The following is a 7,464-nucleotide window of genomic DNA, read 5'->3' on the forward strand; positions in this document are numbered from 1 at the left end:
TAAAACCCCTCTCTCTCTCTCACTCTAGAAATGCTCAGAAAATACCCAAAAATAAACCCTCCATCGAGTTAAATAAAATGAGGTCCGGGTCTCAAAAACCCATTTTTTTGTACTGCCGCGCCACGGGGCATGGGGCGTCTGTGCAAAATGTGTCTGGAAATGAAATTTCGGACCATACTGGAATTACTACTGGCGTGCCGGGCGCCGCATGCGGCGCCGTGGTAGTGCAAATTTCTGCGCTGCTTTGGTAATTTGGTCATAACTTTGTGTAGGAATGTTCGAATGACGAATGGTTTGAAGCGTTGGAATTTAAACTCAAAGTCCTTTTATTTGATAGGCTGTGCATCACACAAATCCTTATATAACTGGAGATATAACTGTCAAAAGTGAGCTCTTGTGCGCACTCATTTGTAACTTTCGTCTATTATGAAATATTTCAACTTGGCTTAGACTTAGGCCTCTCCTTAGACCCCAATTCACTTCTAATATGACTTATACACTTATTAATATATCCAATTGATATCCATAATATTCTTAATCCTCATTTGTATGCAAGATAAAATATTTAGCATACCTTGGCACCACGAAATCTTAAATTACTAAGCAAAATTTTCTGGGGCTTTACACAGGCGCCCACCTGGAGAGCACAGGAATACAGTTAAAGTTTTGGCAATCAGACGTCTACCTAGAGAGCACGGGAATACAGTTCAAGTTTGGTAATCAGGTGCCCACCTGGAAAGCACGAGAATACAGTTCAAATTCAGCAATTAGGCACCCACCTGGAGAGCACGGGAATATAGTTCAAGTTTCGGCAATCAGGCGTCCACCTGAAAAGCACGGGAATACAGTTAAAGTTTCGGCAATCAGGCGCCCACCTGGAAAGTAAGGGAATACAGTTCAAGCATTATAATCAGGCGCCACTTGGAGAGCACGGGAATACAGTTCAAGTTCAGCAGTCAGGCGACCACCTAAAGAAAGGGAAAGCAGCTCAGATTATAATTCCAGTCGACAACAAAGGAATTTCACAGGGAGAATACAAGTCAACATGGCAACAAGAGCTGCAAGATCAAATTTGAAGATATAGATAGGATTTCTTGTAACTCATAGATCATAGTTTAGTCTAGCTTCTTTTATTTTGACATGGTGTAATAAGGGGTTCAGTAGGCAGTAGCAGCAACAGCAGCAACAGTGAAATCTTCATGGTAGTCCCAGCTACCAAAATTTCCCGAACTACACTGACCTGATTCCTTTATAGCCAAGGATATATAGGCAACCTCAGAAGCAGGGTGCGGTCAAATATTTCAAAAATGATTCCCACGGAGTATTCAAACGGGCAAAAATCGCTCGTATCCGCTCACTTTATCTTTGCATGAAAACTCTTCATGTTTCCGAGCAAAGAGGGGCAGCTATGAGCACGTGATTTTTGCCCTACATGAATTACTCCCATAAATTCAAGAAAAATAAATTTGTCCCATTATTTGCAATTTTTGTTAGATTTTTCATAGGATTTTTCTGTCAATTGTTTGCATTTGTCTGTGCACGTTTATTTTATTTAGTTAATGAAAAATACAAAAAATGTGTGTGTTTTTCATTTAGGATTTAATTCAACATTTTAGGATTAATTAAGTAATTAAGTTATTTTATAAAAAGAGGAAAATCACATAAAATAGTTATTTTGCACCTTTTAATTTTGATTTTGATTTTGAGTAGTTTTTCTTTAGTTTATTAATTATGGTAATTATTTAGGATTAGTTAGTATTTTTGATAAGTTAATTTGGTTTTATAACTCAATTTAGGATTTTAGTTTTAATTTTTTTTTGGAAAAAAGAAGAAAAGAAAAAGAATTAATTTTGAAACCAAAAAAAAAAAGAAAAAGGAATTAGAGGGATAGGCTTTTGGGCAGAAATTTTCCAGCCCAAACCAATTTCCCCTCCAATACCTGTCTAAACCCAGCCCAAACCCGCACCTACCTGGTCTGCCCCCACTCAAGACCAAACGACCATGTTTTGATGACCTTGAATCTGAGTCGTTGATATCCCCTTGATCGAATGGCTCAGAACTGCATCCCCTGCTGTAAGCACGTGATTTTTGCCTTATATGAGAATTACTCCCAAAAAAAATTCAAAAACAAAATGATTTTTCTTTGGTGTGCAATTTTGTGATATTTTTGTGATATTTTGAATAATTATTTGTATTTGTCTGTGCATGTTTATTTGTTAAATTAATAAAAAATACAAAAATATGTCGCATTTTGCATGTAGGATTTATTTCTACAATTGTTAGTAATTAAATTTGTTTTACAAAAATTAAAAATTACAAAAATAGGCATCGTTTGCAATTTTAGCATTTAATGTCCAAATATACAATTTTATGCTTAATTATTACTTAATTGTGCGTTAATTGTTATTTGGAGTTAATTTGCGCTTTTATAACTTAATTTAGTTCTTAATAATAGTTTAAGTATTTTTATAATTTAGTTTTAGAGAAATAAAAGAAGAAAAGAGAGCGAAAATATAAGGAAAGTCGGAATTGGGCTCTTCTTCAATTTCAAGCCACAGGCCCAAAAAATGGCCCAATCTTCCCTATGACCCAGTCCATTTCGAACTGGGTCGACCCAGTCCATAACCCAAAAGACCCAAACCCCTTTTGTCTTACATTTTACAAAAAGAAAAACAAAACAAAACAAAATGAAGAAAACCCTAAAAATTGCAAAATCACCCGCCACCCTCCTATCTTCTTCTTCTTCCTCAAGTTCCAAGTTACCCTCCCATGTCCACCCGTCGACCACCGTCCAACAGTTGACGCAGCAACAAAGCTGCTCTCCGACCACCCATGGCTACATCGTCTTCATCTTCTTCTTCTTCGTCCGAAATTCCTAGCCCTATCCGCCATTGACGAAGCTCGTCGAGCTCAAGCTTGAGCTCGACGCTCATGGCTGACCATGTTGCTTCTGTGTCTCAACCAAACAACCAAACGAACACAGCCCTCGACGAGTCAGCTGTTGTTCGAAGCTCCCATCGCCGCTGCTCGTCACGGCCAAGCCCATCGCTGCCCTCGTCGTCCAGCTCATTCTGCCATGGATGAGCTTGAGGCCAGCTGCTTCCGTCGAGTAGTTTGAGGCCAAAACAAGCCTCAGCTACTGCTGTTCTTCTTCGTCTTCTTCAGCTTGAGCGTCGCCATGGAAGCCGTCTCCGAGCTGCTGCTTTTGCTTCACGTCCATGGCGTCCAAACGTCGACCAGCTGCATCCCGTTCCACCTTCTTCTTCACTTCCAGCTGCTTCCGTTCATCACTTCTCCTTCGTTTCAGCTGGGTTGAAGCTGCGGACTGCTGCTCCTTTCCCTCCGTCTTCTTCGTTTTAGTCGAAGTCGTCGAGCGTCGTTTTGAGTTCGTCAAAGTTTACAAGGAAGGTGAGTTCGTCATTGAGTTCGTCGTCGAATCCGGACAGATTCATTCCCATTCGAGGTTCGTTGAAACAGTCCGTACATATTTCATTTCGATCCGGTTAGTAGTTTTTGAGTTTTATTTTGTCCGTATTTTGCTTTGATATTTTCGAATCTAAAATCGGCAAATGTTTGTTTTGTTTATCGTTTGAATTAATTTTTAGTTCATGCTCATGTGTTGTTTGTTAAATTAATTTTTCAGATTTCAAACGAAAGATTAATTAGTTATGTTTCATGTTTATTTCATGTTTGTATTGTTGTTTAAGTGAATATTTGTTAGTTTAATGTTTGTTAGATACAAATTGAAGTTTAATTAATTGTTTCTTCAATTTGTTTCATGTGTTTATGTATTGTTAGAAATTGTTAATATTGTTAAGATCAAGCTTAAGTTCATAATTGTTTATTCGTCGATCTTGTTATTTGTCTAAAAAGAATTTAGTTGTGTTAAAGGAAATATATTGATTTAATCGTTTAATCCGTCATGTTTGTTGTGTTAAAATAGATTCATTCATGTTCATACTTTGTTTGGATGATCTTGAATCCGAATTTTGTATAGTTTGATTTCTTGTTTATCATTTATGATTATTTCGTGAATTTGTCTCATAATCTTGTTTAAGTTTGATATAAGAATTGTTAGTTGTAATGTCGTTATGGTTGATTTTAAGTTCAATATGATTGAAGTTAGAAATCTAAATATACTTGTTTGTTGTAGTTGTTGAATTCGAAAATAGGATTGTTTGTTGCTAAAATATTGTTCAAATCAAATTTTAGTTGTTCTTTGTTGTTCAATTTGTGTTCATGTGACTTGTTGTTGAAATGTTGTTGAAATCATGTTCATGTGCTTTGTTGTTGAAATGTTGAAGAAATCATGTTCATGAAATTTGTTGTTTGAACATTGTTAGAAATTAATCATATTGTCTATATTTTGGTTAAGTTTGATTAAATGATGTGTTATAGGTGATGGGTAGTTTGGTAATTTGTAGTACGTTCAGGGGTAGTTTGGTAATTTCAGTAAGGTTGTGAGGGGTAGTTTAGGAATTGTACATTTTGTAATTGTTTATTTGAAGCATGGGGGACAAAATGAAATGGGGTGGGTGGTGATATGATTATTTAATATAAAGGGGGGACAAGATTTAATTTAAAGGGGGAATCTTGCATTATTTTATGTTAGGCATGGGGGACAAAATGAAATGGGGTGGTGTGATATGTTTATTTAATGTAATGGGGATGAGTGGGAAGATAATGGGTTGGGTAGAGAAAAAGTATTGATTTTAATTGATTAAAAGATTTATGGGATGAGATTATATATATGAAGTCTTGAACACAAGACAAGGCAGAATATAAGAGAAACATACACGAGACAGAGAGAAAAAAACGGGAGAGAGAAACAAATCTGAAAAATAAGAGAGAGAAAAGGGCTGAACATTTAAAAGATAGAAAATTCCGAAAAATATTTAAGCTTTCAAATAAAAAAAACAAAAAAATCTTCTGCTTTCTTTCTTTGTTTGAAATTAGTATTAATGGTTGTTGTTTCATTCAAAGCTTAAAGCTTTTGTTTTTGGGATTACTACTCCACCGGTCTGTTACTGGGTTGTTACTGTTGCTGGGCAGTTGTTGCTGTTACACTGTTATTACTGTTGCTGATTTTCATCTTCATTTTCTTTTGCTTCCAATATCAGGTACATATCTTTTAAACTCATGTTGTGAAGAGCTTCAACATGGCAAGTAAATGAAGTTTGGAATTATAAGGATGTCTTTTACTCATTTAAATTTTATTAGTTTAAGTTTCAGTTTTGTTTTAGTTGGTTAATATAGTATTAAATCAATTGGTAGATTAGTTCTCTTTCTTAATAACAAATGGCTTAGTTATTTTAGGAACGCGATCAACTCATTTCTTTTAATATATGAAATAATGTCAACGATTTTTTACAAAATATAGAGTTAGTTTTTGCAAAGTATTCACATAGGCAGAATATAAGAATTGGTTTATTTATCTCAAACTCAATCTTCGTAAGCAAAATTAACCAAACAATTATAACCTCGGACTAAAAACAAGTGGTGTGAAAGAAGGATGGGATTTCTAGATTGTAACATTTTAAGTCAAAAAATGTGTAAATAGCGTTTGCTCCAAATATAACAATGAAAATTCTTCAAAAAAAATATTACTCCATTTATTAAATCAATTGTTTTCCTAAGTTTTATACGCAATTCGCTTTTTGGGTAGATAAATATTGTATTTACCATAAAAATGGTAGTATTAATCACACGTTGTTTATTTTTATTTTATTTTACTCTGTAAACTCATGGTTTTTGAGGAATATAATTCACACGTAAAAATATAATTTGCGGTCAACACTTAATGAATTGTGAATTCTTTTCAAGGAATTTAGAGGCATCTCAAATAATGATTTCTCATGACTCTTACATTTAAAAATAGATGGATGCAATAAACATTTTTAGAGAATTTATATTACTGTCAAGAATATTTGCATAATTAAGGATGCGTTCGCGTGACTTGATTATACTTCTAAAGGCGATTCGGATTATGCGTTGGCGCAACTTCGAGCAAATTTTTACTAAAAAGAGATTTCTCGGAGAATATCATTATTAATTTCATAAAAACCCGAGATGTGATGTTCACTACTTAATTATACCAAAGGGCGAATGTTCTTGATTTTATTTAAAGCATAATTTCGAAAATGATTATTTTAATAAAAATATTATCTATATTATTGTGTACACGTGCGCGTGACACAACTCCGCATGTTTTAAAAATATAATTTATAACACGAATATACGTACGCGTGATTCGATTCAAAGAAGGGTCTTTAAATCTAAATAGAAGCGGTAACAATAAAATCATGCAATAAAAATGTATTTAACAAATCAAAAATAATCAAGCCGAATATAACAGTTGAGCGACCGTGCTAGAACCACGGAACTCGGGAATGCCTAACACCTTCTCCCGGGTTAACAGAATTCCTTATCCGGATTTCTGGTGCGCAGACTGTTAAATAGACAGAGTCATATTCTCCTCGATTCAGGGATTAAAACCGGTGACTTGGGACGCCTTAAAATTCCAAGTGGCGACTCTGAAACAAACAAACAAATCCTGTTTCGATTGTCTTTTAATTGGAGAAAACTCCCCACACACCCTCGCGGGCGCGGAAAAAGGAGGTGTGACAGCTCTGGCTACTCTGCTGGGGACTTAACCCAGAACCACTGGTTCAGGGTTCAAGAATTCGAGCTTAAAATAATTGTTATAGTTGGCTTTATTTATTATCTGATTTTTTTACATGATATATGCCCAATGTGCTAAATGACACTTTTACCGCTTTAATATTATTTGAATTATGAATATATACAACTGCTACGAAACCCCCTTCTTTCTGAGTCTTCTAAATTTATGGTGCACACGTGCGCGTGGCCCACCTTTCTATTAAAATCATACCAAATAAGACGAAGTTGGGACAAGTAACTAGGCCGGGTAGACTTTCGTGCTCCCGGTACGTTGCCCCCGCTTCGGCTCAAACTGTCCGTTTGGGTAAGCCAGGGCTAGATCAATATGCCTCAGGTTTTTTCACTTAGAATAACTCAGTTTCATGCCGGATCCCTAGTAGGAGCGATTGTTTGCATCACGTGCATTTGACTTTGGAGACTCAACACAGGGGTTGGGTCTGTCTAGGACAGGTGTACCAAAAAAAATGACCATCCTGATGCATCTTACTTGCTGCTACTTGCGCATTTATTTGATCCGGATTTGTGTGTTGACTGACTTTTGAATATCATGAATAATATTTTAAAATTGAAAAAAAGAAATAGCGGTTAGGGAATTGACTGTTTATTTTTGAAAAAAAAAACAATGCCCAAATACTGTCAAAACTCTGCCGAAATTTTGAGAAAATGAAAAAAAATGTCTTATTAGTTTGTTTTATTAAAACCAAAGAAAAAATAGAAAGAAAAAAAAATCGTTGTTCTGTCTTATTTTTCAAAAAAATAAAAAATAAATAAATATATTGTTCT

This window comes from Nicotiana tabacum, chromosome 1, assembly GCF_000715075.1.
Source record: "Nicotiana tabacum cultivar K326 chromosome 1, ASM71507v2, whole genome shotgun sequence".
NCBI lineage: Eukaryota > Viridiplantae > Streptophyta > Magnoliopsida > Solanales > Solanaceae > Nicotiana > Nicotiana tabacum.